The sequence below is a fragment of the Neoarius graeffei genome, chromosome 2 (genome assembly GCF_027579695.1).
Source record: "Neoarius graeffei isolate fNeoGra1 chromosome 2, fNeoGra1.pri, whole genome shotgun sequence".
Lineage (NCBI taxonomy): Eukaryota > Metazoa > Chordata > Actinopteri > Siluriformes > Ariidae > Neoarius > Neoarius graeffei.
Genome location: NC_083570.1, coordinates 97,981,556 through 98,003,870, shown reverse-complemented (window position 1 = coordinate 98,003,870; position 22,315 = coordinate 97,981,556). Strand labels below are relative to the sequence as shown.

The 22,315-nt window shown below is 43.6% G+C and overlaps 1 protein-coding gene across 1 annotated transcript in view; it reads left to right on the top strand.

Moving 5' to 3' along the window:
- The first annotated feature begins 1,374 nt into the window (after positions 1-1,374).
- The window catches only part of trappc11 (trafficking protein particle complex subunit 11), a 151,990-nt gene continuing 131,049 nt past the window's right edge, over positions 1,375-22,315 (top strand). The window contains exon 1 of the mRNA XM_060915249.1: positions 1,375-1,505. The gene's annotated coding sequence lies outside the window, so the exon portion shown is untranslated. The remainder of the gene's footprint in view (positions 1,506-22,315) is intronic.

Below are 22,315 nucleotides of genomic sequence, written 5' to 3'. Positions count from 1 at the left end.
TTGGCCACTAGGGGGCGCCACAATGAGCAAAGACGTGTTTTGGGTCATATCTCTTTACGGATTTAGAATTACATCTAAATTTTCATGTTAGTGATGCTCTGGGATGTCCCTGTAAAGAAGCTTGCCAGCCTGTCATCTCCGTATGAGAATCTGCCTTGTGTCTTGGCCAAACTTTCGCATGTTGACACAAAACTTGTCGTGTGGGCGTATTTTTTGGGCTTTTTTTTCACCTTTATTGGATAGGACAGTGTAGAGACAGGACAGGAAATGAGTGGGAGAGAGAGATGAGGAGGGATCGGGAAATGACCTCGGGTCGGAATCGAACCCGGGTCTATGGTATGGCGCCTTAGCCACCTGAGCCACGACGCCCCCGGATTTTTTTAAAGGATTCTTGGCGGAGGTCTGCGCTCTCCGAGTGCTTTTCTAGTTTGAACTGATCTTGGAATTTGCAGTTGTTTAGAAATGGCTCCAAGAGACATTCTGGAGTTGTGTATATCTGCGATCCTCTTTCTCAGATCTGCACCGAGCTCCTTGGACTTTCTCATTTTACTGTGTGTTGGTCAATCCAGTGAGTGCTGTAAACAAACCCTTTTTATGAAGGCACAGAGAAGCTATCAGCTGTAGTCAATCATGATCACTAACAGGAAGTTAAGAGACCTCGGCCTTGGCAAGATAAGAGACATTTTGGAAGTTTCAGCACCTCTGAGTTGAGAATCGAAATGAGCATGTGTACATTTTTGACCCTGTGTTCTCATCTCATCTCATTATCTCTAGCCGCTTTATCCTGTTCTACAGGGTCGCAGGCAAGCTGGAGCCTATCCCAGCTGACTACGGGCGAAAGGCGGGGTACACCCTGGACAAGTCGCCAGGTCATCACAGGGCTGACACATAGACACAGACAACCATTCACACTCACATTCACACCTACGGTCAATTTAGAGTCACCAGTTAACCTAACCTGCATGTCTTTGGACTGTGGGGGAAACCGGAGCATCCGGAGGAAACCCACGCGGACACGGGGAGAACATGCAAACTCCACACAGAAAGGCCCTTGCCGGCCACGGGGCTCGAACCCGGACATTCTTGCTGTGAGGCGACAGCGCTAACCACTACACCACCGTGCCGCCTCAGAAAAAAACAAAGAAAATTAAAACTTGTGCACCAAATTCTAGTGTTTTTTTCTTTCTGCTACAGAAAAAGAACAGTTCAAAGAAATGACTGAAAGCCCAAATAATGCCATGACATTCATATCCAAGATGACATTCAGGTCACTGTGTATAAACTTCTGACCACAACTGGACCTGTATCTTGTTTCAGCATGTTTTCAAGCTGGCCGATAGATGGCAGTAATGTCTCCGTTTCTATGGGAACAGGACACCACTGAAGAAGAGGTCATACGTCATGGGTTGTCAGTTAGCTTGAGGCTAAACGAGCATAAACACGGTGTATAACTCGGTTAAATGTGGTGAGGTGACCCTGTTTAAAGAGCAGATTCACTCAGAGAGGTGAGTATCTGCTGATTCACAGCTCGGCTGTGCAGTTCTGAGGGAATTCTAGTGAGGAGACGAATGTTCTAGAAACTAGCTAGCTGTTAGCTTAGCTGTCTCCAGAACTGGATTATTAAAAACAGCAACAAAAACACTCGAGCGTTCGTTAAAACTCTTTTCTTTAATTATAGTAACATTACACTCACACGTTTTAACCTTTTTAAACCTGAGAAGTTTCTCAGTCTCCTTATAAAACGTTTGTACTTTAATTCTGACTCCTTATTAGCAAGTCTTAAAGAGTCTCTTATAGCAGTTTCAGCTCAGAATGTTCTATAGTTTATTTTATAACATCCTTAAAAATACAAAAAAAAAACCAAACTAGGGCTGTCAAACGATTAAAAAAATTAATCGCGATTAATCTCAGAATTTCATATAGTTAATCGCGATTAATCGCATTAAAAAAAAAATCTATGTAAATGAATAAGGCTTTTAAAGTGAAATGTTACAATTAAAATGGTGAACACGTTTTATGCTAAAAGCACTTGTTAAAAACTGCTGGGACAAGAGAAAATGGTAAGGGAGTTTATTCACTCGCATACTAGGCAGTACTGAACATAGAAAACACAAAATTGGATTTTGTGATGGATTAGGCCAAGAAAAAATAATTGTTTGTTTCCTATTACATCTTGAAAAAAAATAGGGTAGGTATGTAGGTCTTTTTATTTTATTTTATTTTTTTTATCACACAAAATACTGGGTAGGTAGGTTTTTTTTTTTTTTAAATAAATTTTAGGTGTGGGACAAACAGTGGCACATATGGCCCTTTTCCACTACCCTTTTTCAGCTCACTTCAGCCCGACACGGCTCGCGTTTCGACTACCAAAAACCAGCACGACTTGGCTCGCTTCAGCCCTGCTTAGCCCCTAATGCCGCTTTTCCACTACAAACGCGGCTGAGCCGTGCCGTGCCGAGTCGAGCTGAGTCGAGCTGAGCGGGGCTGTTGGAGTTGCATTTCGACTACAACCGCGCTGAACCGTGCTGGCTGGAAGTGGGTGGACACATTGGGTGGAGTTAGCGAAAGTGGGTGGACGTCACGTGATGTCGTTAAGCAGCGCAAACAGTGACATCAGTGACAGTGGCGGAACAAGTCAGAGCGGGGCCGGGGGCGGGGCAAATGACCGGGCACTTTATTAAAGCTTATCATAACATCATTTTAGGCTACAAAATGTCCGCAACTGCGGTGTTTACCAATTTCAACACTACCGGGTGCAACTATGTTATTTAGTACATCAAGTCCTTCAAACGAACATGTAACTCAGAAACAAAAAAACATTAGGATACTGTACATGGCTCATAATAAAACATCAATAGCCTATACTGCGCACATTATTTGAAGGGCATACGAATGAGCGCTCAGAGTGGTGACAGGAAGAGTCAGAAATAAAAGGAGGGCGGTGCAAACCTCACTGAATGCACTGTGTTTACCAATTTCAACACTACGGGGTGCAACTATGTTATTTTGTACATTAAGTCCTTCAAATGAACATGTAACTCAGAAACAAAAAAACATTAGGTGACATACTGTACATGGCTCATAATAAAACATCAATAGCCTACTGCGCGCATTATTTGAAGGGCATACGGTGAGCCTTGCGCTCCGCGAACTCGTCCACGATGCTCTGTATGTCACTGATTCAGTGAGCTTTTAAGCGGTAGTCTCACGACCCGGATAGTAAACAATAAACATGGAGGACATGGAGTCGTTAGTGTTGCTGGTCTTGGTGCTGTGGCTTGTTGTCACCGACAACGCGGACAGATACTGGCAAGAGCGTATAGATGAGGCGAGGCGCATAAGGCTTCAGAAATTCTCGTAATTCATAATTATTCTTCTTCCGGGTTTGCGGTGTTTACAGATCCCAGCGTGCTCGCGGGGCGTGTGTGGGCATGTGAGGACACTCCTCCTCACCAATCAGTGCACAGGGGAGTGTCTGCTCACGCCCCCAACCTCACTCGGCACGGCTTGGCTCGCTTCAGCCCCACTCCAAAACGGTGCGAGTTTTAGGGGCTAAGCAGGGCTGAAGCGAGCTGAGTCGTGCTGGTTTTTGGTAGTCGAAACGCGAGCCGTGTCGGGCTGAAGCGAGCTGAAGTGAGCTGAAAAAGGGTAGTGGAAAAGGGCCATAAAACTCGCACGGTTTTGGAGTGGGGCTGAAGCGAGCCAAACCGAGCCGAGTGAGGCTGGGGGCGTGAGTAGACACTCCCCTGTGCACTGATTGGTGAGGAGGAGTGTCCTCACATGCCCACACACGCCCCGCGAGCGCGCTGGGATCTGTAAACACCACAAACCCGGAAGAAGAAGAATTACGAACAGTGTTGGGCACGTTACTTTCAAAAAGTAATTAGTTATAGTTACTAGTTACTTTTCCCAAAAAGTAACTGAGTTAGTAACGGAGTTACTTTGTCATAAAAGTAACTAATTACCAGGGAAAGTAATTATTCCGTTACATTTTGTTCCCCCTCAAAAAAAAATCAAATTAAGTTAGTGTAATCATAATAAAAGTGAATGTTAAATGTGTTTAATGACTGAAATGGACACTTAACAGAACCAGTTAGTAACGTTATCTACACTATATTAATATTTTTGTGGGACAATGTGAGATAAGACATATATCAAATGTAATACATTTTTGTAGTTATTAAAATTGTTACTAATTACTGGCCACTGACGAGGACAAACGCTTTGTTCCTCGACATAATGTGCATTGCACGTAAACACTCTTGCCTTTTATTTCAAGTAATAAAAAGTAATGGCTGTATTTCCAGTGTGAAAGCGCAGTGCTGGGCTGACCGCTCGCCATCGCTGGGTCTTGATTGAAAGAGTGCGCAGTAGTGCAGTAGGCGTGGCCTACCTACGTATGTTGTCCAAATCTACTCTGATTGGCTTACTGTGCCGTTGTCTCGTGTCTCCCCGCCCCACACGAAAGCAGAGGAAAGAAAGGCTGAGCGAGCAGTGTGCCAGATGAGAACAGCTTTAATAAAGTAACGCATAGTATTTTATTGTAAGTAACGGGAACGGCGTTATAACGATGTAAAAAGTAATTAGTAAGATTACTCGTTACTAAAAAAAGTAACGCCGTTAGTAACGCCGTTTATTTCTAACGCCGTTATTGCCATCACTGATTACGAATTACGAGAATTTCTGAAGCCTTATGCGCCTCGCCTCATCTATACGCTCTTGCCAGTATCTGTCCGCGTTGTCGGTGACAACAAGCCACAGCACCAAGACCAGCAACACTAACGACTCCATGTCCTCCATGTTTATTGTTTACTATTCGGGTCGTGAGACTACCGCTTAAAAGGTCACTGATGTCACTGTTTGCGCTGCTTAACGACATCACGTGACGTCCACCCACTTTCGCTAACTCCACCCAATGTGTCCACCCACTTCCAGCCAGCACGGTTCAGCGCGGTTGTAGTCGAAATGCAACTCCAACAGCCCCACTCAGCTCGACTCAGCTCGGCACGGCTCAGCCCAACTCAGCCGCGTTTGTAGTGGAAAAACGGCAATAGTGGGGAAGAGCATTTCCAGCGTTATGGACGTGACACTTGAACTCAAAATGGCAACAAATGACCCAGTGCATGTTTTATTGTCTCCCAGTATTTAAACAGGTGTTGCATATTTTAAGGCTGTACCATACTGGAGAAGTGATAGAACAAGAACAATTCCCATAGTACATCTAGGGCATGCCAGAAAATGCCAATAAAAGATGCGTTATGGATGTGACAGAAAAAGTATCACTTTTCTTGGGTGACTGTACATTTTTATCAAACTCTGTGAAATCGTAAACCTAATATCGAAATGGAGATATCCGTTTGATAGAGGGGTCCAAGGTGAATATTAAAAAAATCTTTGTTTAAAATATTTTGTATTTCATGCAGAGTTTCGGAAGGAAAAGTCAGCGTTATGGATGTGACGAAATTCCGTTATGGATGTGACGCGTCTGAAATAGACATGGCATATGTTTAGAAAATCAGCAATTTAACCACCATAACCCTTTGAAAAACTCTCTAAATATCAGCTAAAACTATCAAAGTTCTTAAATAATATTTAGGATGGCTATTGTTTTGCTGTTTTGTGGATTTTAGCATACATTTCTGTGGCTTGTGGCAATAATATAGAATTGTACATGATCAAAGTTGATTTTAGCTTGGGGTTTACATTATAAGAAAGAAAGACTGACAGTGACATATTAGGTTGGTTACAAATTGGTTCAACTTATTCACATCTGTAAAATACAGGCCTGGGTGAGATCTCTGGGAGTGGTTTTGATGTATTACATGTTGCTTTATTTTTGCATGGTGAGGTTGACATTTACATGGAATTGCCCGGAAGTGTCATTCTGTGACTCAACCATCCAGAACCAGGCCTAAGAAAACCAGTGAAGCTTGTGGAATACAGGATTCGGAGCCCATGGATAAAATATGGAGTGCTCGGACGCTTAAAGGAACTATAAACATAACTACAAATTAGGGTTGGGCGGTATTACGGTAAGAAGGTATCCCGAGGTATCCAAAAGTACCAACGGTATCGGTCTCATTACCGTCATTTAAAAAATATATATAATATCTAAATAAATATGGAGTACATGAGGTCATAATATAAAATAATAAATTGAAGATCGTCCCGAATAACTGTGTGATCGTATTTTCACTAATTCTATCAATTTCCTAAAGTAGTTCTCATCGCGTGCAGGGTTGTTTATGTCGTTACCATGGCAACCCTGCGTGACATTTTGGAGTCTGACAGATGAAGGAAGAGTTGCGTGATGCTTTGAAATATCTCTTAATGCTAGTGTTGCCACACGTCCAGGTTTTTCCGGGATTGTCCCGGTTTTTTGTGGAAAATGGAAAATGTCCAGGAAAATGGAATAACCTTCCCGGGACACGTTTTGTCCTGGTTTTTTACTTCCTCACATTATCCCCATTGAAATAAACACATCATTAATGTTTCTCGCAGCCACTTAACATATTAATAGTTTTCACGTAAGCGGGCATATTGTAGGCAGCTACTTGTGTGGCCTCACCGAATGTTTGCGCACGCAGCCAGTCGCCGTTGCTAGGTGATCGTGGTCAATACAACGGCGGCCGCGCGAAATCAAAGATACTGGAATACCGTAATACCAAACAATAGGTGAGAGTTCCCTTGGTCGGTGCGCGAATAGGCTGGCTGTCTACTTCCTATGTTCTGATTCTGATAAAGGCTGGTTCTAAAGCCTGGGCCAATTTCATCAATAAACGAATCATTAAATAAATCATTAAATATATCAAAAAAGAATGCCTGAACACTGGCGTGAGAAATGAATAAATCAGTTGTCCCAATAACATAGCACCTCTCTCTTGTGATTAAAACAAAGGATTAGGGCTATTTGGTATGATACGGTAGTCTAACTTTTAAAGTTCAGTTCTCCAGAGAAAAGGCTAAAACAACAACGAAGCAGACTGAGAGAAATTATATGGATTATATTTGTATTATTTTGATTTGGAAACGGAATGGGAGGAGAGACTCTTCAGGGGGCTGTTAGCCTACTATTAAATATTTGTTTAAAAAAAAAATTGGCGTCCAAATAAGATCATTCCTATATGAAATTATTTTTTGTAATAATATTTGTGGTAGTGCCCATTTAAGGGTTAAGAAGACAAAATGAATTTTAACTAAACGCCTAACTGCACCAGTTGAACTGTTTTATTTTTAAACGTGAACATTCACATAAGGCATAAGGCATCGTAGATGTGCGTGTCCGCAGCCCTCAACCCCCGCGCTCGTACGTGCGCGCAGGCGCGGCCGCCGACCGATGTGTCCCGGTTTTTTACAACTCAGATGTGGCAACCCTACTTAATGCACAAAATTCGCTTTGCTGCTTAATCCATACCACAGTCCACACAATTCGCTATGCTGCTTTTAAATAGTACATTTGAGGCATAGGCGCACGTTACACAGTAGGCCGAAACAAAATATTTTTTTCTCGGTAATACCGTATACCCCGGGAAAACACAGAGACGGTTTAAAGGTATCAAAATTTGGATACCGCCCAACCCTACTACAAATGTTGAACCTTAACTTTATTAGGAACACTATGTTGTGAACTTGTATGTTTAATATGAATACAAAGAACAATCAAAAACATCTTTAGACTTTTGGACCTGCTATTATACAAAATGATCAATCAGTGTACTTTTAGTATTTTTGTTTTGATAGCTAACATTTTTTGAAACTCCAGCTTCCGTTTACGTTCAAGTGTCAGTGCCCGCAAGCCAAAATTGCTGAGCAGGCTTTCCAACATGACTTCCATCGTGATATCGATACCGCCGTTAGCCTGGGCGCTGTGTGTATACTGTTTGCATGACTCGTCCAGCGGAGGATGATAATGTTCGTAGAGTTCTTTTACAGTTGAAAACTTATAAAATGAACTTATTGTCTTACAATCTTCCGTGTGGTCGCAACCGATCACGGTAATCGAGAACACTTCGTTGGCCGCCATGATGCCTAGCGTTGTGTACAACACAAGCCGGAGTTTCCCGGAAAGAGGTCATGACGTCAGGTTGAGGCCGTGAGAAATCAATGAGTGTTTCTTGTCCGATATATGCGTTTTAGAATTAGTCACTTGTCAGATCGACAATATTATGCGAATCGTAATGCGGATTTTTTTTTTTTTCAAAATTTATTGTTGGTCGGCGAAAATACTTTTTTTTTTAAACATCTAACAAAAAAGTCTAGGGTCGGGGCATTTTTTAAACGGTCGGTCGGGTAACCGGAAACAAACAATTATTTTTTCTTGGCCTTAGGGAGCTGTAGTCTCAGGGCCCGTTTACACGAGGACGCTGTCAGGTAAAAACGACTAAATATTTTATCGGACGTGCCTTTGGTCTACACGGAGACGGCGTTTCCAAGGCTGAAAAACGGAAAAAATTGAAAACGCCTTCCAGAGTGGATAAAGGCCAATTTATGCTGACAACCCAGTCCTCGCAGATAGCGTCGCAGACAGTGTCTGCGTAGCCCCCCCCACCTTCGCAGACGCTCTGCGCACACCTCCCAAAAATTGTGACCACCGCAGAAGCCTCGCAGACGAGGGCTCTGATTGGTCCACTCTACATCCGCTGTACATGCACTTCCTACTTTCCTGGTTTGGTTTGTTTTCACGACCGGCATTTTTAAAAACACGAGCGAAGATGGAGCAGCACGAAGAGCGGTTGATCGAGGAAGTGAGGAAGTACGCACATCTATACGACTCCAGTTCTAGTCATTATAAGTAACCGGAGGATAAACACTCCACTAACCACACCCACCAACTACTCCTAGCGATTTCGTGACTTCACGCCCCCTTGCGTTGTGGCGGTGAATAACATTGCGCACGCCTATTACTCCCCGCTCAACAATAAATTACAACTGTCTGCGAAAAGCTATCTGCGAAAGCCTTGTCGCAAGAGCATGCAGAGGCCTTAAGTTAGGTGGTGTTTACATTAGACCGTATCCGTCTCGTTTTTGTTGTGGATGCACTGTCCGTTCACATTAAAATGCCGGGAAACGACTCCACAGGCGGAACAACTTGAATCCGCCAGGGCCCACATATTCAACCCAGTACGTATCTGATCCGGTGCTGTGTAAACAGTGAGGAACAAGGATACGTAGTGCTGAGCTCTAGCTGACGTCATCATTGGACAACGTCACTGTGACATCCACCTTCCTGATTCGCTGGCGTTGGTCATGCCACGTCATATTTACTTCAGTTTTAAACAAAGACATATATTTCAAATGTGTACCTTTTGAGATCTCCTCCTTCGCTTGAGGGAAGTCTTTCCCACTTGCGCGGGCATCCTCTGGCGAGGGGTAGTGGTCCAAAAAACGGCCCAGTATGTCCCCATGTTTTGTTTGGACACTTTCCCAGTCCACACCCTGAGCCGACACCGTTGTTTTATAATCCAGTGTTACGTTTAGTAACAATTGGACCTCGTCATCCGTCCATGAAAAAATGGTCTTTAGGCTTGCCATCCTTCCACTTGCAAGTGGTGAGTGACTTGCGCATGCCCGATATGCACTGGGATCATGTGACGTGCCGTCTAATTAGTCATGTGATTAGCGTATCCGTGTATTGGCGTTGCTGTGTGCACAGGGAACGGTTTTGTTGCGGGCACAGAAATTTTGTGTGTGTACGCGAATCGTTTTAAAAACGTTAATCTGACAATCCGCTGATTCAAATAATGTAAACAGGGCCTCAAAAACAGCCCCCGTTGCATATCCGTCTAAACTACCCAATACGCGAAACTCTGCTCGGATCTGCTCACATCGGGTACGCGTTTACATCATACATATGTCATATACTGTACATGCCAGCCCAGGAAGTAAGAAAGTAAGTAAAAAAGTAAGAGCATGTCTGATTACATCGATCCAACGGACCTTCAAGCTGCTCTGGCAGCTTTAATAAACGTCCAGGAGTCCTTCGAACATCTATACCGAATCTGTACATATACCGTTAATGAACAGAGGCGGGTATAGTATGCTCTTACTTTTTTACTTACTTTCTTACTTACCATAGCCAGAGTAGTCAAAGTTTTCGCGGTGCAGATCAGACAAGACGGAAGACGTTGCGCATGCGTGCAGACATAGCGGAGGTCTTTCACAGCGCCACCTAGCCGCCTGGCATGCACATCCAATTGAATTCCACACATTTATGCGTCACCGTATAGACGCAGGTTTCCTCCTTGAAAACGGTCGTGTAGACGCGGAAAAAAGTGAGAACGAAAACGGACTTTCGCGCTTTTGTTTCAGACCGTCCCCGTGTAACGTGGGCCTCAAATATAAAACATGTAGTCACATACTACTGTGTCTCAGTTCAGACATGTGTGACAAAAGAAAATAAAAATGAAATAAAACTTCAATTGTGCTGGAGTTGTATTCAGTCACAGCCTATAGGACTTCACTATGGAATCAATTTTGTGCCAAAATGTTCATATAATACTTTTGAAATATCAAACAAAAACGACAAATCAAAATACAAAAAAAAAAGTCAAATTTTTTTAGACTGGCAAACAAATTTTGTGTAATCGTGCAAAATATCAGTCTATTACTCTTCAGAAACCTTTTATTTTTGTTCCGCGTCTTTCTCAGTTTTCTCATCTCATTATCTGTAGCCGCTTTATCCTTCTACAGGGTCGCAGGCAAGCTGGAGCCTATCCCAGCTGACTACGGGCGAAAGGCGGGGTACACCCTGGACAAGTCGCCAGGTCATCACAGGGCTGACACATAGACACAGACAACCATTCACACTCACATTCACACCTACGGTCAATTTAGAGTCACCAGTTAACCTAACCTGCATGTCTTTGACTGTGGGGGAAACCGGAGCACCCGGAGGAAACCCACGCGGACACGGGGAGAACATGCAAACTCCACACAGAAAGGCCCTCGCCGGCCACGGGGCTCGAACCCGGACCTTCTTGCTGTGAGGCGACAGCGCTAACCACTACACCACCGTGCCGCCCTCTTTCTCAGTTTTGTTTGACGTAATTTATTTTGGTTGCGATTCCATCTTTCTCGTTTGCGCTCCCTGACTTTTTGCTTGCAGTTTTGGCACAAACTTCACGTGTGGGTGGGCTGTCCAGGAATGCATTCCCATTGGCTAACTTGTGTTTGACTGACAGCTACGCTCAGCCATTCCCTACTCGGATTTTGGCGGACTGTTTGACGAGTGACCGATCCATTGACGGTAAACAAGGATCGAGTGGACTTCAGTGGCGACTATGATATTGAATTAATTCAACAAAGTGTAAGTACGGGACAAATGTGTTGTATGTGTTGCAGTAGTGCACATTACGCAGGCGTGTTTAACGTTAGCAAGACAGCTATTATATTGGGTAGTGGAGCTAAGGCTAACATTTGACTTGCCACGAAACACCTGCATAATGTGCACTACTGCAACACATACAACACATTTGTCCCGCATTTACACTTTGTTGAATTAATTCAGTATCATAGTCGCCACTGAAGTCCACTCCATCCTTGTTTACCGTCAATGGATCGGTCACTCGTCAAACAGTCCGCCAGAATCCGAGTAGGAAATGGCTGAGCGAAGCTGTCAGTCAAACACAAGTTAGCCAATGGGAATGCATTCCTGGACAGCCCGCCCACACGTGAAGTTTGTGCCAAAACTGCAAGCAAAAAGTCAGGGAGCGCAAACGAGAAAGCTGGAATCGCAACCAAAATAAATTACGTCAAACAAAACTGAGAAAGACGCGGAACAAAAATAAAAGGCTTCTGAAGAGTAATAGACTGATATTTTGCACGATTACACGAATAATTTGTTTGCCAGTCTAAAAAAATTGACTTTGTATTTTGATTTGTCGTTTTTGTTTGATATTTCAAAAGTATTGTATGAACATTTTGGCACAAAATTGATTCCATACTTCACAGTGCTGTGCAAACAAAAATAAATCGCAGTTGGACTTCAATAAAGACATTTAGTGTCATATCCCAGTGCTACAGCATACTGAAATCTCACTTTACAAAAGTATTTTAGAACTGCAAAGTGCATACCAAAACCAACTCAATCACACTCTTCTTTTGAAATTAAACTTCTCGTTTAACAGACCTTTCTCCATCACTCACGCTTCCTCTTATTGCAGCAGCGCGCGACAAGCCTCAACATGAACTACGGGTGACTCGCAGGGCCAAATTAGAATTTGTGTTAACGGCACTATTTTTTTTTTATCGCGATAAATTGAGATCGCGTTAATGCGTTATTATCGCGTTAACTTCGACAGCCCTAAAAAAATATCTGCAGACAGAACAGCATGTTTCAGTCCAACTGAAAGAGATTTATATTTCATTCATAGTTTACTTCCTCTTTCATTTGGTTCATGCAACAGAGTTATTTTATCACACAAAAATACTAGTCAATCAAGTTTGTTTGTACCGAGCTTTTAGCAATAAACATTTTACTAAAGCAGCTTTACAGAATTTGAACGACTTAAAACATGACCTAATTTTATCCCTAATGATAAGCCGGTGGCGAGGAAGAAACCTTGAGAGGAACCAGACTCAAAAGGGAACCCATCCTCATTTGGGCAACATGAAGTCGGGGCGGCACGGTGGTGTAGCGGTTAGCGCTGTCGCCTCACAGCAAGAAGGTCCGGGTTCGAGCCCCGTGGCCGGCGAGGGCCTTTCTGTGTGGAGTTTGCATGTTCTCCCCGTGTCCGCGTGGGTTTCCTCCGGGTGCTCCGGTTTCCCCCACAGTCCAAAGACATGCAGGTTAGGTTAACTGGTGACTCTAAATTGAGCGTAGGTGTGAATGTGAGTGTGAATGGTTGTCTGTGTCTATGTGTCAGCCCTGTGATGACCTGGCGACTTGTCCAGGGTGTACCCCGCCTTTCGCTAGTCAGCTGGGATAGGCTCCAGCTCGCCTGCGACCCTGTTGAACAGGATAAAGCGGCTTGAGATGAGCATGAAGTCAGTTTCGTTGATGTTATAAACTCTTCATTGATGGAAACTTGAGTGCAAAACTGTTCATGACAACTGCAGTCCTAAAGTTAGCAAGTCAACTGTAGTCCTCAGCCATAAAAGCATTACTGTAAGAGTCCAGAGCGTCCTCCAAGTGCGACTTTGAACTGTCCATATGGGGCCGTCCTCTACTGATGAGACTCCAACTAGACACAGGGCACCAGGATGGATCAGGCAGGTCCGAGGAGCCGAAGAGGTCAGATCTCGATCTCAGGATGGACATGTAACTCAGAGGGACAGATTTTGGGGGAAGAGAGAGATAACACTGGTTGTTAGGTATGCCCAATGTCTTACTGCACTGAGTACAAGCCGAAGAAGAAGAAGAAACCTTTGTCACATACACACTTCAAGCACAGTGAAATTCATCTTCTGCATTTAACCCATCTGAAGCAGTGAACAAGCGCACACACTCAGAGCAGTGGCCAGCCACACCAGAGCGCCCGGGGAGCAGTCAGGGGTTCGGTACCTTGCTCAAGGGCACCTCAGCCCAAGGCCAACCCATGTTAACCTAACTGCATGTCTTTGGACTGTGGAGGAAACCCATGCAAACTCCACACAGAAAGGCCCTCGCCGGTCATTGGGCTTGACCAGCAGCATGGTGGTGTAGTGGTTAGCACGGTCGCGTCACGGCAAGAAGGTTCTGGGTTCGAACCCAGCAGCCGGCAAGGGCCTTTCTGTGTGGAGTTTGCATGGGTTTCCCCCACAATCCAAAGACATGCAGTTAGGTTGACATGGGGTGCCCTTGAGCAAGGTACCGAACCCCTGACTGCTCCCCGGGTGCTCTGGTGTGGCTGCCCACTGCTCTGAGTGTGTGCGCGTGTTCACTGCTTCAGATGGGTTAAATGCAGAGGATGAATTTCACTGTGCTTGAAGTGTGCATGTGACAAATAAAGGTTTCTTCTTCTCGAACCCGGAACCTTCTTGCTGTGAGGTGACTGTGCTAACCACTACACCACCGTGCCACCCCAGGGAGTTAGTTGCTGGAGCAGGGACTCCAGCAACTAACTATGACAGCATAACTAAAAGGGGAGAGCCAGAAGGTAACACGGGCATGAGGGAGCCCCGGGACATAAAGCAGCAGCCACTACACCGTCAACAAACTCGAGTGAGGGACTGACAGCATCCATACATCCCAGTTTACCAAAACATTCCATGCAGTGTTTTTCCCAGAAAAAAAATTAAAGCCCTAAATTCTGGCATGATAAAACACAGACAATTGAGCGCCAAAGGCGTGAAGCGAAACTATGGGGTCTGGGGACATGGCCCCCCGGAAAATTTTTTGAAACGAGATGCTCTCAGGTGCATTTTCAGGGTCTCTGAGGTTTTCGATACATGATTATAGGATCGATTTGACCAGTGTTTCAATGATTTCTGACCTAAATAGTATTAATGTATACACGTTTGAAATTTCACCTTAAAGTTCATCAAGCAAGTTACACTGTTTTGTTATAGATTACTGAGATACATGATAGATTGAAAATCTACAGGGATCCCTTAATTATCTCTGATCAAGTAGTGCTGTAACAAAAACGTGCATGAAAACATGACCAGTGGTTTGCTCCGTCTTCTACAATCCAATGAAGAGAATCGATCATCATGACCTCCTGTTGATCACAAAGGGATCTGAACCCAAGACCTGCCACCTTAAAATAAGTCGCTGTATTACTGTAACTGTAATGATTCAGAATGTTTCTGATGCAATTACCGTAATACATGTAGAACTAAGATGCACTGAAAAGAAAAGTAAGGCGACTGGATATTATAAAGTTTAAATTTAGCCACTTTATTAAATGGACTAGATTAAGATTAAAACATATTTAAAGGAAAAACTTAATTCATACGTTTAAGTTTGCAGAAAGATTATGTACTTATTAACACATTCATGAAGAGAGTGTGTTAAGTGTCAAATGTAGCATAATTTCAAATAATAATGATAAGCGTATTTGGCAGTGTGATGTCACTGTGAGCCTTTAACCAAAGAATAATCCCGAGCCGCCTTCTGTTAAATGGTTCCCAGTGTCATCACACTGCCAAAAATGCTTATGATTATTATTTGAAATGATGCTATGTTTGACACATTTGGACAACTTCACTTCGTGAGAGTGTTTATAAGTACATAACCTTTCTGCAAACCCAAACTAATGAATGATCCTTTAAAGCAGATTAATTCTCCTCGGCTTTTGCTCGGCCCAATGTTGGGCAGCCCTCTCATAGTCCGTCTCGCTGTCATCCATGCTGATGTGGATCAAATTGTCCAGCGAGTCTTCTCCTAGCTTATTAAAATCAGTCGGCTTTGTCCGTCTGGTCGGTGACGACATCGGCAGCCAGTGAGATGGCTTATAATGAATCGGAAAATTCCGGGATGTCTGACGTTTTCTTTCGATGTTTTTATTGGACAGTTTGAACACGTGATCTTGACTTAGCCAACAGATTATTTGTTTACATCATACCACGCAGACATATTACTTTGACAGAACACAAATGTTGGAAAAAAGGCTGCTTGTTTAACACAAATATCAATCAGTATGTAAATGGATCTGTTATTTGCTCTCCTATGTATCTAGTTACTTGTGGGTAGGAAATTTAACGTATCAGTATAAATCTTAGGCTACATCCACATGACAATGGCAACTATATATATATATATATATATATATATATATATATATATATATATATATATATATATAATTTTTTTTTTTTTTAAATATCGCGTCCACATGGGCAACAGATCAGTAAAATATCAGGTTCATATGGCAACGCAACGCTTGCTGAAAACGATGCAACACACATGCCACACCTCTACGTGCGCTGTAAGACGGTCCCATCGGAGACGCCAGAACAATAGAAGTAGACGCATGCGCATAACTGCGCATGCGCACAGTGACTGTCACTGTCACACGCACACACTTTCTCACTCCCTATCCTATGGATATAGTCCCTTTAAATCACGTGCTCGTTTTTTGAATGGAGACGCGGAAAGAGGAATGAACGGGGGTAGATGGAGAGAGAGAGGAATGAACGGGGGTAGATGGAAGCCGGTACGCCAACATTCTGATATCCCCCAGAATTCTTTAATGGTCCGGAATAAATTGAATGCTACACGTTGATGGATTACTTTGTTCTTCTACGCCCTTTTTGAGGAATGTATTGTCGGACTTAAACCAACATCTGAAGAGTTGAAATCGCTCTTTTTTTTTTTTTTTTCCCTATTTTTGCTGGCGGAATTGACTCTGCCCTGAGGGCTAGTATTCTCTCTCTCTCTCTCTCTCTCTCTCTCTCTCTCACTTTGCACCATTACACAATAAATATTCACAGTGAAAATATTTTGTAAGCGCGTTTCATGAACCAAGTTATAGGGTTTGTTGACAACTCGCATCGAGTTCGTTACACTTCTACCCGGCGTGAAGCACATGTGGTTGTGACGTCATCGTAAACAAATCCGTTCTACTCATCCAGACGACTTCGCAACGGCTCCGTTGCCAGATTTTTTTCACTCTGGAACCCGTTCTCAAAAGATTTCATTTTGGGGCACCCAAAACGCTGGTGCCGTGTGGACGCCAGGCCGAAACGATGAACAGTTTTATCAGATTCACCTGAATCCGTTGCCGTGTGGACAGGGCCATAGTGTATCGGATTTTAACTAAAGCGACTAAGCGTATGGGCAGGCAGAGCAAGCGTATCGGGCCCGACACTCTAAAACGCTTTGGGGAAAACCATGCTATGTCTGAGGACCCTCCAGATCTACTCCTTTACCTCATAAACACCATTAACAAAAGGCTTGACTAAACAGATATGTTTTCAGTCTAGACTTAAACACTGAGACTGTGTCTGATTCCCAAACACTACTTGGAAGGCTGTTCCATAACTGTGGGGCTTTGTAAGAAAAGGCTCTGCCCCCTGATGTAGCCTTCACTATACGAGGTACCAGCAGATAGCCTGCACCTTTTGATCTAAGTAGGCGTGGCGGGTCATAGAGGAGCAGAAGTTCACTCAGGTACTGTGGTGCGAGACCATTCAGTGCTTTAAAGGTCAATAGTAGTATTTTATAATCAATACGAAATTTGATTGTTCGGGCACTATTTACTAGTTTACAAAATACTAGAGCGGCAGCTACAATTATCGACACTTTAACAATCTTTTGCAGGGTACCCGCGGAGTCTTAAAAGTATTAAAGTATTGAATTTCATTTTCCAGAATTAAGGCCTTAAAAGTATTAAATTTCATCTTGAAAGTCTTAATTTTTTCCAGGGAGGTCTTAATTTTCCAAAGAAAGTCTAACATCGTTGCGTAACCTAGATTAAATTCTCTGTGATGAAAATGAAGCAAAATCTAAAATGTTTTGCGCTGCCCTGGCGTTCACACGCAAACAGCGGGAAATTCACGTCGCGCCGTAAAGGGTTCACACGAAACGAGAGCAGCAGGCGCATAGAGCAGAGAGGGTGAGGGGGAGAGAGCATGGGGAAGTGCAGATTCAACCCGAAGTGGCCGCTCGACCCTAAGGCCCCGGTCACACCGCCCGAACTTTGCTGGAGCGTTCCTTGAACGGTAGGGAGGGGGGGCCGAATTTCGACAACGCTCGTCACCACGCACAAAATGGGAAAAAAAATCGAAAACACGGGCGTTGGCTTAACGGTGCACCGCTGAAGCTGGCGTTGCTTTAGCGTTGGTTTAGCGGTAGCGAGCGTTGGTTTAGCGGTGACGCGAGCGTTGGTATAGCGGCATTCTGCGCATGCGGGCTTTGGCTCGGCGGGGGTATAAAGTTGGTTTAGCACCAATCATAGCAAGTCTCTCAGCATCCATGGTGATGCAGTTTTACTGTAACTTTGAGCAAATTCGATATAGATGAGGTCTGAACTCAACGGCAGCTCGATTCCAAATGAGCTCCTGGTCCATTTCTCCCCGTATTTATAGCCAAATTCTGGTCCTGCTCCGACGCCTCTATACCAGTGCCAAACCAAAGTTCATCATCGCCATGGACAGCTGCTTCAACGCCCGACACCGTTCCAGCAACCCCGTTTCCGCTCGTAAAACGCTTACAACCGCTCCACCGAAGTTTGTGCAACTTTAATCGCCGCCCGGGCAACGCTGGCGAAGCAGCGGTGGTCCAGCGTTCAAGATTTCTGCGTTGGCCTAGCGGACCCAAGCGTCCACGAACTTGCATCTAGCGGTGTCAAACTTTGACTGGGCGTTGGTGGAGCGGGGGTGAACTTTGCCGGGGCGGAAAATTGCCCCCTCCTCACCGCTCGCAATATTTTGTGCAGCTTAAAACTTTCGGAGCGGTAGGAGGGCCCCTCGAGAAACATCAGCGGTGGCCGAGCGTATACGGCGTTGCTTTAACGGGGGCCAACTTTTGTTAAACGGTGGTGAACGGTTACGAGCGGTGATGAATTTTTTTCACCGCTCCAGGAACGCTCCAGCAAAGTTCGGGCGGTGTGACCGGGGCCTAAATACGCCTGGGTTAAGGGGGTTCCAAATAATGACCGTGAGGCATTATGCACTTTGTGTAAAAAAACCTTTCAACTAGGGACAATGGGGCTTACAGCTCTGGATTCTCACATGAAAAGTGGTTAACATATTTCGTTTGCATCCACAATTCAGAAGCAGGCAGCTATACTATTATAGCTATACTATTCTTTTTGTCTTTTGAATGCTTCTCTGGCGCGTGTGTGTGTGTGTGTGTGTGTGTGTGTGTGTGTGTGTATGAGGGGTGATTGTCTGGACTTACATGGGGGTGCTCTCCTCTGCATGGTGTCCAGGGGGTGTGAGTAGAATGAATTCTGATTGATTATTTTAATAAATGTAATTTTGTTATTTCAAACACTCGTAAATAGTAATTATTTGAGGTTTAATCTGGTGCTCAATATGATTTATTCTTCCCTAATGAGTGCGACAAAGGTATTAAATTTCACTTGAAATGGCATTAAAAAAGTCTTAAGTCTTAAATTTTGGTTTAACAATCCTGGGGTACCCTGTTTTGGCCGTTGCAAAAGTAGAAAAGACTTTCAATACGTGAATTGTGCCTGAATAGATAGTTTTCACTGACGTCACGGCATTCCGGGGAACGCCCCCCCAGCCGCCATCTTGGAGGGCAAACAAAACGGACCATCGCCACTACTGGCTACGTTATCTCAGACGAATTTATGAAGTTATATAGTCAGTTTTCTAAAATAAAGATCAATGTCGGCAAAATCAAGCAAACAGAAGTATATAGAGACACATCTCACGGCATGCAGCCAAACTGGCCTTGATTGGGGGAATTGACCCCTACGAAGTGGACAAAGATGCATTTTCAAGTGACTATGCAGGGCTGCCAAAGCCTGAAACTGCCAAAGCCTGCTCCCAAGCCTGAAACTGACTTCATCAAACTTTAAAGGCTGTCTGATATATACAACTTTATATATTCACAGCGCGACTTTTGGCGGATGCCGCCTGAATCGCGCAGATCCGATTTTTATTTTTTTTTTTTAGGGGGGGCGTTGGAGTGTCTGATTATAATTTCAAAGTAAATTCTGTATTAAAATTACTAAATAAGCAAATCCGTTACAGTCCATGAAACAGGAAGTATAAGGATGTGAAAAAAACAGTTTAAATCGGGAAGCTGCGCACATGTGCTCAGTCCTGCACACCGCTCGGGCTGCACACATGTGCGCAGCTTCCCGATTTAAACTGTTTTTTTCTCATCCTTATACTTCCTGTTTCATGGACTGTAATGGATTTGCTTATTTAGTAATTTTAATACAGAATTTACTTTGAAATTATAATCAGACACTCCCAACACCCCCCCTAAAAAAAAACAAAAACGGATCTGTGCGATTCAGGCGGCATCCGCCAAAAGGCGCGCTGTTTGCATCCCAAACACAAATCAAATCATACAGAATAGACCTAAAATGTTTTTCAAAAATGTCCCTTGTGTGAGTGAAGTGACAAGTTTCAAATAGAAACATGACAAATGAGCGATATTAAGTGTACATTACAATGTAAACGTACACTCAGTGGTTCCAGTTAGGCATCCTCCAGAGATTGTTCACATGATGTTTTGGTTTCCAAAAACAAACTTAAACACAATTGATTGTTTATTTAAACAACTTACCACTTATAAAATGATTGGAGCAGACTTTGCTGTGTTTGGAAGGCTGATAATCCTTGCGGTTGATTCTCGCAAGCCATAGATTTCTCCTTTGTATGCTGAGTTTGTTTGCTCGCCTTCGTACTCCCATACAGTGGGAATTCCATAAAAGCCCCGCTTGACGTCATCATCTGACCTATTACGACAGCCGTGAATACAACAGGTGTGCACCATTTGCTAGCTTTAAATAGTAATGTAACTATAAATGTAAATAATATATAAATGAATGTAACTCGCACGCTACAATGTGTGCTCAGTGACCTGTACGGTAAGCTAGCCCTCCAAGATGGCCGCCACCAGGGAATCCCCGACTCTGTGACGTCATGTGAAAACTATCTATTGTTACTCAAACTTCCACTGGGGGGGGGGGAAGAAAACCCCAAAACCCCAAGTTCATTCCCGATTACTTGGCGTATCCGATCACGTGACACCATTCCACAATTATCGACACCTTTGTCCACGGTTATCGAAACCGTTCCACAATTATCAACATCCAAATGATTATTTATTAAAAAATAATCGGTATGTAGTATTAAGTTAACAAAACATAGTTTTAATTTAAAATTAGTTTGACACAGACTTGTATTTAGTCCAAAATATATTTTATATAAATATCTGGATGTCGGTGTTTACGTAAATGAGGAAGTAATTCTCATGTTTGTGAACAAATGAACTGATGATGTTTAAAGGGATAGTTCGGGATTTTTGACATGAATCTGTATGGCATCCCCATCAATAGTGTCGTGCAAACACACTGACTTACCCCTGACAGCATCCTGTGAGTCCAGTTCTTGTCCAGTTTTGGTCCAGACGAAAGTAGTCCGGCAAGTTTGTTGGGGTCACGAAAGTAAAACGTTTTTCGTCTCAAAACAGTATGTGTTCAAAAGAGTGATATATTTGCATCACAAAACCGTTGTCAAATAAAAAAAGTCAGACCTCGAAATCGCTTGGCACTATTTTCTCTCCCTTCTTATCACTGCGCGCTGCCGGCTTCATCCAGCTGCGGCTCCAGCTTCAAGGATAAGCTGGAGCCGCATAAGTAGGAGTCCCGGCGGGTGGTTTGTATTCGATTCGTTTATATCCCGACCTTGTCAGCTGTCAGATTTATGTTCATGGACCCGGTAAGCTGGTAAATAATATTTATTTATTTATTTTTCTTTACCAAATTCTAACAGAAAACGAGAGCGCCCGAAAGGGAAAGCTGAGCCGAGCCGCCTCATGGCTGTAATGCAAATTGCTTTCCTCCTCAGTATACAAGTGCGCTTCCATGGCAGGGAAAAAGAAACTACCACTGCTGCCTATGTAGTGCCCTATTTATACAAATAGGAGTCATTCAGGATTCAGCCATGACACGGAGCAAAAACATGGCTGAATCCTGAATGACTCCTATTTGTATAAATAGGGCACTACATAGGCAGCAGTGGTAGTTTCTTTTTCCCTGCCATGGAAGCGCACTTGTATACTGAGGAGGAAAGCAATTTGCATTACAGCCGTGAGGCGGCTCGGCTCAGCTTTCCCTTTCGGGCGCTCTCGTTTTCTGTTAGAATTTGGTAAAGAAAAATAAATAAATAAATATTATTTACCAGCTTACCGGGTCCATGAACATAAATCTGACAGCTGACAAGGTCGGGATATAAACGAATCGAATACAAACCACCCGCCGGGACTCCTACTTATGCGGCTCCAGCTTATCCTTGAAGCTGGAGCCGCAGCTGGATGAAGCCGGCAGCGCGCAGTGATAAGAAGGGAGAGAAAATAGTGCCAAGCGATTTCGAGGTCTGACTTTTTTTATTTGGCAACGGTTTTGTGATGCAAATATATCACTCTTTTGAACACATACTGTTTTGAGACGAAAAACGTTTTACTTTCGTGACCCCAACAAACTTGCCGGACTACTTTCGTCTGGACCAAAACTGGACAAGAACTGGACTCACAGGATGCTGTCGGGGGTAAGTCAGTGTGTTTGCACGACACTATTGATGGGGATGCCATACAGATTCATGTCAAAAATCCCGAACTATCCCTTTAACCTGTGTAAGAAAATCTTTCTGTTCCACTTTCTAAGTATTTTCGTAGATCGCATTTTGTTAATCATTCGTCGTTATTTGTATTAATTTCTAGTTTTGTAGTTTACCAATAAATGTCAACAGG